Below are 11,399 nucleotides of genomic sequence, written 5' to 3'. Positions count from 1 at the left end.
TTGAAAGCCAAAAGCAGTGGCTAGTCCAACGCTACTAAATACTTCGCTAGGAAAGTAGTCACAAATGTGATATTAATTCCTTTCATAGTTATTTGTTAGTTATGAGGGTAACCTCTGCTAGGTATGTATCTACATACGTGGTGTCCATACAAAATTCCATATTTCCTAAAATGGTGTTCATGACGAATTCCGTGTGGGAGATACAACGGATAAGTGAAATAGATTGAAATATAAATAGAGATGATATTTTTTTATTGTTAGTGAAATTTATGTATTTGATGGTTGGTTATGTAAGTAGAGGTAAGTAAAATATATTAAAATATAAATAGTTAAGTTTTATCAGTCCCTACCTCGTCAAGGACTATAAAATTTACGTCATAGTCAAGTTGCATTGATTGTACATTACTTGGTTGTGTGTTCACAATTTTAATCAAGTTTTGGGAAATTGCTCAATATTTCTATTTTTGCATAAATTAAAAAATAATTTTCAAATTTTGATTAAATGTTATTTCTAATTTACGATTAGTTGAGGAAGGTCTGATGGGAGGGTGTTTTATTTTCATTTTTCCCAATGTCTAACAATTCATTTAAAAATTAAAATAAAATTTATTTTGTGAGCGTCCATTACGATGGTGAGTGCTCTGACACTGTCACTTTTATGTTATTTCTCTACTCAATAATGTGAAAATTGATGCAGTTTCGGGACATTATTATGTTAGTGTCTCCATAATGTTAGTAATGATGTGGTTGCGGGTCGTTTGCATAAGCAAGGGGCTTTGAACAAATGCCGAATTAATATTATTATGTTTCCTTATGTGGAAGGAAAGGTATGCGTGGGAGAGTTGGGGTCCTTTCCATAGTAAGTATTATGATACCACTGAACGATGTGGTAATTGGTACAGTTTCATTGTGCAAAACATTCTATCTAGAGGATAAAGTATGTGCAAGAGGACTGGGGTCTTAGGGGTGCTAAATAAACTATGTTTTCAATCCTTGTGAAGAATAATTCTTGTGAAATAAAATGAATGTGTGGAAGGCTTTTCATTTTTAAGTATTATTTAGGAACATTTTTCCCAACTTCAGAAGTAGTTGTACAAAGGTGGTTTTGCAAAGCTAGTTAGTGACACAATTGCAGGACACTGTTATGATAATGTTTATCTCAATGATGTGAGAATTCCTGTAGTTGTAGATTGTTTGCATAGGCCCCAAGGGGGATTGAACAATTTCAAATTAATATTATTATGTTTCATTATGTGGAGGATAGAGTATGTGCAGGAAAGTTGGGGTCCTTTACATAGTGAGTGTTGGGGTTGTTGTGTGAAATGTTTACTGTGTAGAGGATGAAGTATGTGCAGGAAATTGAGGTATTTTGCATAGATGGGGGTGCTAAAGAAACTTTGTTCTAAATCCGTGTGAAAAAAAGAGTGTTGTGCGGTAAAAAGGAATTTCTTGAAGGCTTAGTATTTTATTATTATTATTTAGGAGAATTTTGGGAAATTATGGAAGTAGTTGTATGAAAGCAGTTGTGCAAAGCTACATGTTCAGAGGTATCGTGTGTAGAGTTTTGAATTTCAATGATTGATCAACGGGTGTTATCGAGTGCATAAGTAGTTGTGCGAACGAACTTATGCTAAGGTGGTTATGCGTGTATGGATGTTATTTGAAAATGTTTTTCAAATTTTACTAAGATAATAAGTATGCAAATCCTTTGTTTTATTATTATTTAGGGGCATATTTCAAAGTAGTTGTGCGAATGAAGTTTTTCATATATGGTTGTGCATTTGCGAAGGTTATACGAAGAATAAACGCATTGCAAAAATTTGTGTGGAATGAGGGAAGTGTAGAGGGGTATTTTAATTGTAATGTGTATTGATATCAGTTTTATTATTAATAGATTCTACGGGATGCAAAAGTGCATATAATAATATCTTGAAAGATTATTGCACATAATGGACTATGTTGTTTGGAGGTAGTGTGTGCGGAGAACAAATGCTTCCTACACATGATATCTAGGACCCGCGTTTATTAATATCAATTTCAAATGTCAATAAATGATGGAAGGACATTGTTGAGTCCGCAGGTTTTCGTGCGTGAGATATTTTTACACATAAATGATTTTTCTTTGTGGTTTCGGCATATGAATATGTGTTACGTTGAAAGTGTATGGAATTCATGTTTTTATATTTGATGTTTTGGTGCTTATGTGTTTTTCTTAATGCACAAAAAGGTGTGTAGTTGATGAATTGAATGTAGAGATGGTTTGTATTTACTTGCAAATTTATTTTATATTAATCAGAGGATAGACATCGGGACAATGAAAAATATGTATGGAGGTTTTATCTTTGTAGTGTGTTTTAGGTGCAAAATAGTGGTAGGTGGTGGCTAATGATGGTGTTTCACCTACGCCTGAGGCTCCAAAATTAGTGTAGCAAATATTTTGGAGGGTGTTTGTCTCATTGTAAACATTAGGATAGGAGAATCTTGCTCTGGCAATTTCTAAGAGCTTCTGACATGTTCCTAGACCTTCATCCAAACCGTTTGCATTTTCCCTACTATCAATTGTTTCAAAGGGAATTGTCTCAAAAACATTGATGATGGTATCACATTAACCATTATCCATGTCAAAAGTATGAAACATTACACCATTAGTTATATTGAATGAATATTTAATGTCTAGATCCCCTATTTTTATTTTATCATTCAGATTAAACTTGGATGAAACAAAATCATCAAAACCATTTTCCATATCTGAATCTTTTGATTCCTTATCTTGAAGTTCCAAATATGACATGACCAACCCATATGAACCTGGACCCACAGGAGATATAATTTCATTTGGATATGCCTTTATTGAAGCTAAAAATACAGATAAATCATTTGAAGGAGTAGTCTGTAGGGAAGTTCTTTGTCGAGATGGATATGTATCCCACTGTACCCCTGTAACTTGAGCACCTGTATCTCCTATGGAGGATTTCCTTAAAACAATTTATGTTTGAACAAGACTAATTCCATTAGGACTATATTTACTAGTAACATGTGACATAGGTGGCCCCATCCCATCCCTAATAAGAGGTGGTTTAGATTCTCCCTTATTTTTATCAATCATAGGGTCATGTTCTAAGGAAAAGATAGTTGGAATTGCCTTGTACATTTTCTCCAGCTCATTTTGTTCCAGAATAGGAACAACAAAATTGGGTATCATAGAAATAGATATATCTAAACTTAATTGTTTGTCTGGACTTGTAACAATTATTTGTTATTTCAAGGGAAATTCAACCAAGGTGGCACCTTCATCTACATGGTAACAGGTCCAAAGGGATAAATGGTAAGCTACAAACGCTGGATATTGAACATGTTTAACTTTGTTCAAATGATTACGACTTGCACCCATAAGCAGAACATGTAAATACAAGAGAAAATCAAGTCCTATAAATTATGACTTTAAGAAAAGAGCATATAACTTAAGATCAATATGTCACCTAGTTTGGAGATAGTCAACCGCTTGAGAAACTTTCAAAATGAAATTTTTATAACCTCATTACTTTGTTGGTAATATTTCACAAAGAATATTAAATTGATTTCGAGGCTCCAACCTCCATCTGTGAATTATATTATCATAGAATAGATAATATAAGTACCACTTCTACTAGACATATTAGAACTTCAAGGCATATTAAGCATAAATATAATATTTATTTTAATGAGAATGAAATATTAACAATACAAAATGAATCCTAGACAGTTTGCCACCCTTAGAATCACCAACCTAGGTTGGCAAACAAGTTTCCAGTTTGTATTAGAAATTTAGATTTATTGTTTCACATCACAATCTATAGGATAGAGCACTAATCAACATGAGAAACATTTCCTACATAAAATAAAAATAAAGTTGTCAAATACCTAGTTTAACAGGTAGAGAGGGTCCACATGGCCTCCCCACACCAACGGGCATTTGAGGAGGGATGGGCCCCCTATTTATCGAATTTTTTCCACCCATATCTCTATAAAAGTACTTGAAACTGCAATTCATCTCATTTTTCAGTTTCATATTTTGGAGAGTAGATTTGGACATAAAAAATGAGAAGAACTCAAACACTAAAAAACAACTTTGGCAAGTAGATTTCAAGGGAAGAACTCAGAACAAAGTTTTTTCCAGAATAACAACACCCAAAAATCTTATTTGTTCTTCTATTTCTTAATCTCCTATACCCATTCAATGGAATCTCATTCATCATCTTGGGGAGGCTATCATCATAGAAATCATGGTGGAAGAATTGGTGAAGTGAGAGGAGATGATGAGAAATGAAACAAAAATTTCCCATTGATTCCCCTTTATGGAAGTGTGTCACAGAAAGATATAGAAAAAAAGACAAATAAGGTGGAAACTACTTATGGAATTGCATAAGTGCAAGAAAAAGTTTGGATTCATATTCAAGGGTTATATCCCTTATGCTTTGAATTCCTAACAATGTGGTTTTGTAATCTATCACCCCAAATATTGAGCCACAATTTCAAAAGAAGCATGATGACGCACAGTTAGCTAGGGAAGAAAGGAGGAGAAACATGCATGTTTTTGTATGTTAAATAAAGGGGAAGCACATTACTTCAACTGTTGAGGAAGCCTAGAAGATATCAGACACAAAACTCTTGGAAATAATGTTTGATTGTGGTAGGATGGAAGAAACATATAGTTTTTTGCCCTTGCCATACATGCATGTAGTATTCCATTTATAGATTATTTTGTCTCTATATTGGAAATTCGTGTTTAGAGTGGTGAATGAAGCACCCATGGGTTACAAGAAAAAAAATTGAAAAAGTATGCAACACCATTATATAGAAGGAGAAGTTGTTGTGGACTAATAAAACAAACCAACCATCAATAGATTTCATAGTATGTCTCCTTTAGATCCATACTTCTTCAGAGAAATAAATGCTTCAAATGGGGAGAAATGCATTGAATGCATGGCTGAGATTTAAAAAAGTGATTGATATTTCAAATCATGGCTACAATATTTGAATATGGATATTGATGCTATACAACAAAAATGTGTACCCAAACAAATCCCATACAACCAGATGTAGGTGTCTACATCTCACAAAATGAAAAACATGTGATTTTTCCAAAATGATAAAAAATTTAAAAGTAACTAGACAAAAATAAATATGTGTGATAAACTTGTACAAAGCTTATGCCATAAAGACCTATTAAATCAAGATTTTTGAGGCCTTTTGAAAAACAATTAACAATTACTTTGGGGGAGATTTTCCCTGAATTTGTATAGGGAATATTTTTAATTGTACCTTACAATGCAAATACAAATACAAATACAATACAATCAATCATATTTCGTGTGTACAATACAAAAAATGTGTGAAAAATTATATACCCCAAGCCCAACAAGGTTGTATGGTGACTTTGCTTCAAACGTCATGAAAGTTATCACGGACACTGCAAGTTCATGTAAAGAAATTTATACAATGATTGAGTAGGTATCACCATATGTTTGGGACACAATGTGCAGTTCATAATTTGAATTTTTCTTTCAAAGCTATTATTGTTAAATTTGCAGAAATGAAAAAACATTGCGATAAAGAAAAATAAATATATATTTTTTATTACAAAGGACCAACATGCATAAACACTGTGTACACAATTTCCCAAGTTCCAACTTTGTAATATTGGAGAAAATATATTTGCATCACACCATGTCTTGATTTTCTTATGTGGCAATGGGGTTGCTTTGTCCTTTATGGCAGTTTGTCCCAAGTGGAAAACATGGAGATCACCCAACACTCAAAAATAAATGCACATTGGAACTATCATTCTTGATAAGGTTTGTTGGGGTTAAATTGAGAAGTTTATTTCCATATTGAATCCATAGTTGATCTATTACAAACTTTGTGATATGGATATTCCTATGTTGGGAGACATTTATGAGCATATTGATTGTATGTTGGAAATAATTCACTAAATCCTTGAAGAGTGGGACCCTTTTTTGTATGGCACCCATTAAGGGGATAATTATCAATAGATAGGACATATAAAATATCCCTTTGCATTAATTAGCCTATTCATTGAATCCAAAGTATACAACAAGGCTTAATTGGATAACTTTGGGAATGAAAGGAAAGCTCCAAACAACGAAGTTGTCGATGGATTCAAAGCAACAATTTCTATCATTTGTCTTTAACCAAGGGATCTCTAGAGAACTAATTTACTACATTTATCACAAGGAGTAATCAATTTGGAAATGCAAATGTACTCGTTGATATGATTACTATGAATCTTATTGCATGTTGATCATATTCTAGTTGTGAAACTTTGAAATTGCAGATGCTTGCACCTCAAGTTTTTTCACAAGTTCCAAACTTCTTAGTAGAAAAATGACTATGTAGTGCTTATGGGATCATCCATTCAGTGAAGACCAAACAAATTTCATCAACTAAGGTAGGGGATCTTGTTTACAATCAATCAAATCTTCACTTGATATCTCAATATAGAGGCAGGGCTTCAAAGTTGTGGGATGTGATTCCCGAAAATTTACTCGTCGATATGAGTACTATGAAACTTATTACAAACTTATCATATTCTACTTTTGAAACTATGAATTGCATAAACTTTCATATCATGCTTTTTCGCAAGTTACCAACTTCTGAGTAGCAAAAATACCATGGACCACTTGTGGGTTCATCCATTCAATGAAGAGAAACAAACTTTCATCAACAAATTCAAGGGATATTGTTTACAATCAATGAAATCTTCACATGGTATCTCAATCAGTGTTGTAGGAACTGATCCCCCCAGGTTCAGAATCTGAAACCATGCACTATGTGGATCCCTACCCATACTACCCTAAAAAAATCACGTCCATGATTTTTCAGAACTGTAATTCCTCAAATTTTTCATGCTTCCTCAAATTTCACCCAAATATGAAAGTTGCTAACTAAAAAAAACCTAAAAAATGTAGAAATGATGAATTTCTCCACCATTTCACAAATCTAGAAGCTGGTATGGAGTTGATGTTTGCCTTCCTCTTAGTATACATAGATTGAAATCAAATTCTACATTAGTGGTAAATGGGCTTAATCTTCAGCAATCATTGATTCTCATATGTCTCAATAGTTTGTGATTAATCAAATGGTTGGTGATGTATATTGTGATGCACTGACCATGTTGGTTATATTCAGTTGACATTTTTGTTCATTTGGTAAAACCCTTAGAAGCTACGTTTTAGAGTGAATTTCATAGTCATGCTACAAACATCTTTGACATGTTTGGTTAAGACAAGTTTTTATTCTGCGACAAATGACATTCTCCAGATCACCATTAAGGGAGGGCATTATAGTTATATTTTGATTATGTCATATATTAAAGTTATAATATATTCTAAGTTAGTAATTAAGTGACTTATTTTGCATGTTATAAATAGAGTTTTGTTTGATTATATTAGCACTTAACTAATAAAGTAATTGTACATGATTTTGATATAGGACATTGTCTTCTTATATATGCATTGACATCAACATGAATTGGATATGAATGAAACATATCACTCTCTCTTTCAATATATTTTGGCTTGCATTCTTTGTAAACATTCTTGATTTAATTTCTTCATACTTCATGTTTTTTTACCATTTAGGATTAAAATAGAACAATTATCAAGAGACAAAAAAGTCCCTAAATCCATAAAATAAAAAATAAACATAGCTAATGTTTCAAACTCATTCTTGGCATTTAAGGCTTACCTCAAGAGCTTTTTTAGCATTTGTTTATGTAATAACTCCAACATATGCATTCGTTGTCAGGACCAATAATAGAACCTGTAATATGTAATGCACATACAACCTAGAGGACACATTAAATAGTTTTAAGAAAAATCACACTAGATATATATAATAGATTGAATGCATAATTTTGAATACCCATCTTATGAAAAGCAGGATGATACAAGGAACTTCGAAAATAGTATTGAAATAAAAGCACTAGTAAAAACCAAATTGACCTAAAGGAACCATCGTCAAAAGAGGATATGTGGAATTAAAAGTCTATTATAATCCACCCAGCCAATGCTTCTACTTGATTTTCATTAACTCTATGCATACTTATATTATCAAGGTTGCATGCACTATATATACTCCAACTAGATTCCTCAATTTTATCCTCAGCATAAAGAATGTTTGAGATGATGTTGCTAAGGCACTACTTTCATGGAAACTATAATATTAAATGTGAGTCAATTTCTAACCCCTCTCCTTAATGGCCATTTTTCATACAAGTTGCCATGTTAGGTTAAGGAGATATTATATAGACTACATGACACACAAAAATGAGTGGTTTTCTTAATTGAATGGTAATGAATGTCACCAAGGGACAAATTCTTTAAGAGATGAGAAGGTATACATATTGAAAGCCCAAGGAACAAACCCAATGAACATGCCTAATAGAAACTAAAGATGTGCAAGATATATTATATGTAATGGGCCTAAAGAAGAAACTGTAGACAATAAATCAAATACTAAAGCATCGCTCCAAGATTGAATCTAAAGTCAAAATGATTCCATAAAAGACAAGAGGGACAAATAGAAAGTGGTTGCAAAATTTGTTTAAATTGATCTTCACGAGTATACATATACAACAATAGGGAAAAAAGCATTGGTGGCTGAAAACATTTCTGAAAATCAGCTATGGCATAAAAGGTATGGATATCTTAAGTCCCAAATTTTGACCTTTTAATGAAATTTAAAAGAGTTCATGGCTTTCCTCCAATTCAACATGAGTTATTGTCAATCTTACATTTTAGACAAGCAGCATAGAGAAAAATTGACAAAAAATATTGCATTTGGAAATTGTGGATAGTGACCTTCACGATCCCATGAGATTTTAGTCATTGGTAAGTGCAAAGTATTTTATGCCATCCATCGATTCCCTTCCAAGAAAAATTTGGTTATGCTTTCTCAAGTACAAGTTATTAGCTTTCATAACACTAAAGAAAATCAGAGCAATTGATGAAACTTGAAACGGAAATTGAAAAGGAGATTAAGGTTCTCAGAAAATAGAGTTTGAGAAAATAAATTCTAGTTACTTCTCTTGTTATTACAATACTCAAGGTATTTTCACAATGGAACTATAGTGTAGAGAGGAAACAAGGACCATCATGGAGATGGAAAATAGCATCGTTACCCCAGACAACTCTCAAACAACTTTTGGGTTAGAGAAATCTACACTACATACAACAATGTAATCATTCAAAAGAAGCCCCACAAACGCTGTGAGAAACGTCTCACCTACAAATTCATAAGTGGTAGGAAACCATAAGTAAATTGCTAAGTTTCAAGTATACAAATACATGTGTGGATACAAGTATGATAACTGGTAAAGATATGGAAATTTTTTAGAACAACCTATATATTTTATGGCTAGGAAACAATTTTTTTTATATAAACAAATGTATGTGAACATGCAAACAAAAGAGAAAATTTCCAAAATGTCATTCATGAATTTGGAAATAGAACCAAAAATATAGTTCTCATTAATATTAGCAAATTTGATTCGCAAGCATTACATACAAAATGAGTATTTTTCCACTATACTTCTAACGCTCTAGATTTTATACATTACATTTAATACAAATAAGAAATTATATGTCATCAAAAATATCTTCATTAGACTTTACTTCCCCCCGGTCTCCAAGTACTTATACTCCGCAAGAATTAGGTTCTTGGTGAGTTCCCTTTGCTTCTTTCAAAATTTTACTTCAACTATTGATTTAAATCACATGAAGTGTCTTCACATTGGGAATTGGTCTCAACGACTTTGTTTCTTCTCCACCCACTGGTTTGTTTAGTTTTGGATGGGGGATTATACCATCGAGTCTTACCCATACATAAAATCACTTGCCCTATTAGAACTGGGTTTTTGTTAATCCTCCCCTATGTAACTAAAAATATTAGCCCATCAGTGAGTTGTGAACTTTTCCTGAGCATTCACATTAGGGGTTCTAGCATAGTAGTTTTTTTTCTCTTCTAACCTAGGTCCATCTTTAGGAAGAGAGGTGCACAAGCTACTAAGATTTGCACATACTTGGCCCTCCTCTCATTTCTTGTTCATTGTTCATTCATGATGTCATCAACCTTAAAAAAAACGGTGTTATTTGTAGAGTCATATAACTCTAGTGATCATGATAATTATCATCTCAATGCTTGAAACATGCCTTACACATCTCAAAACAAGAGAAACACCTAACCTTCCCTACCCCGTCATTCTATAGAAGAGAATAATAATCGGCATATTCATAGACTCGAAAGTAAGTCTTCAGTCACTCAAAATTATAACTCTAGAGGTTTAAAATACTATAACAGAATACATTAATTGGCTAAAACATATCGTGATGAGCTGTCCCCTGAAATTCAAAAAAATTTCTCCGAAATTGAGTCACTGGGATAAGAAGGAAGTGACCATTCAAGTCACCTGGAACCAAACGATTCCCTATTTTTCACCCCTATAGATCCTTGCCAACCAATGCAATAAAAAAAAAAGTTCTTGTTTGTAATTACAATTTACAGATGAGTGGAACATGTGAGATATGGTTGTGGGAATTATTAAGAGAGCACAATTTCCAGATACATGGAGATATGATTGATGAACTGGTTCAAACTGTTCATACATCTATATAGATCATTAGACGAGGCCTTGATCTAGATGAGGCTAACTATCTATCCACGTATTATCCATCCACAAATAATAAAGTAGAATAACTCAATTTTTCCAAGGAAAAGCGTGCTAATGCAACATGCCAACAAGCGGTTGTAATCATAATTAGTCAAGATGGATGAAAAAGGGTTTTGGTAATCTTCTTTTCAATTGCTATTTCCAAACCCTTCCATTGAGCCATATATTCTACTTGATTATTGGTTGCTACTCCGAGAACCCATGTATATTGATACTCTATTTTTTAATTATCTAAATAATTAATATTTTAGATAAATATATATATTCAAAGCATAAGTAATACAAAATCAACAATAAAAAAATTTAACTAACAAGTTTAGGAATATTGAATTTCTACCCTTCCCCATGAAATTTGAACCTTGTCACCTTGTGAAGACTAAACCCCACACAAACCGATTGGTTTAAATCTCATGGGTAATTATAAGATTTAGCCTGATTACATTATCATTTACAAATTCATTAAAGTTGTTTAAACTAATTAACTAATGCAACCATATAAATTAAATGGTTGGTAGATGCTTATATACATCCTCTCTTCCTCTCTCTACTAATATATATATTAACTAACTTTTAACATCATTATCATCATCATTATAATTATTATTAAAAGAATTAATATATAAGTTAAAACAAAGTAACTTTTAACATCATCATTACAATTATTATTAAA

This window comes from Pinus tabuliformis, chromosome 1_2 (genome assembly GCF_031772625.1).
Source record: "Pinus tabuliformis cultivar Carrire ecotype Pingquan chromosome 1_2, CPIR1, whole genome shotgun sequence".
Taxonomy (NCBI): domain Eukaryota; kingdom Viridiplantae; phylum Streptophyta; class Pinopsida; order Pinales; family Pinaceae; genus Pinus; species Pinus tabuliformis.
The sequence above is the reverse complement of the archived record's forward strand: the minus strand, read 5'-3'. Positions refer to the sequence as shown.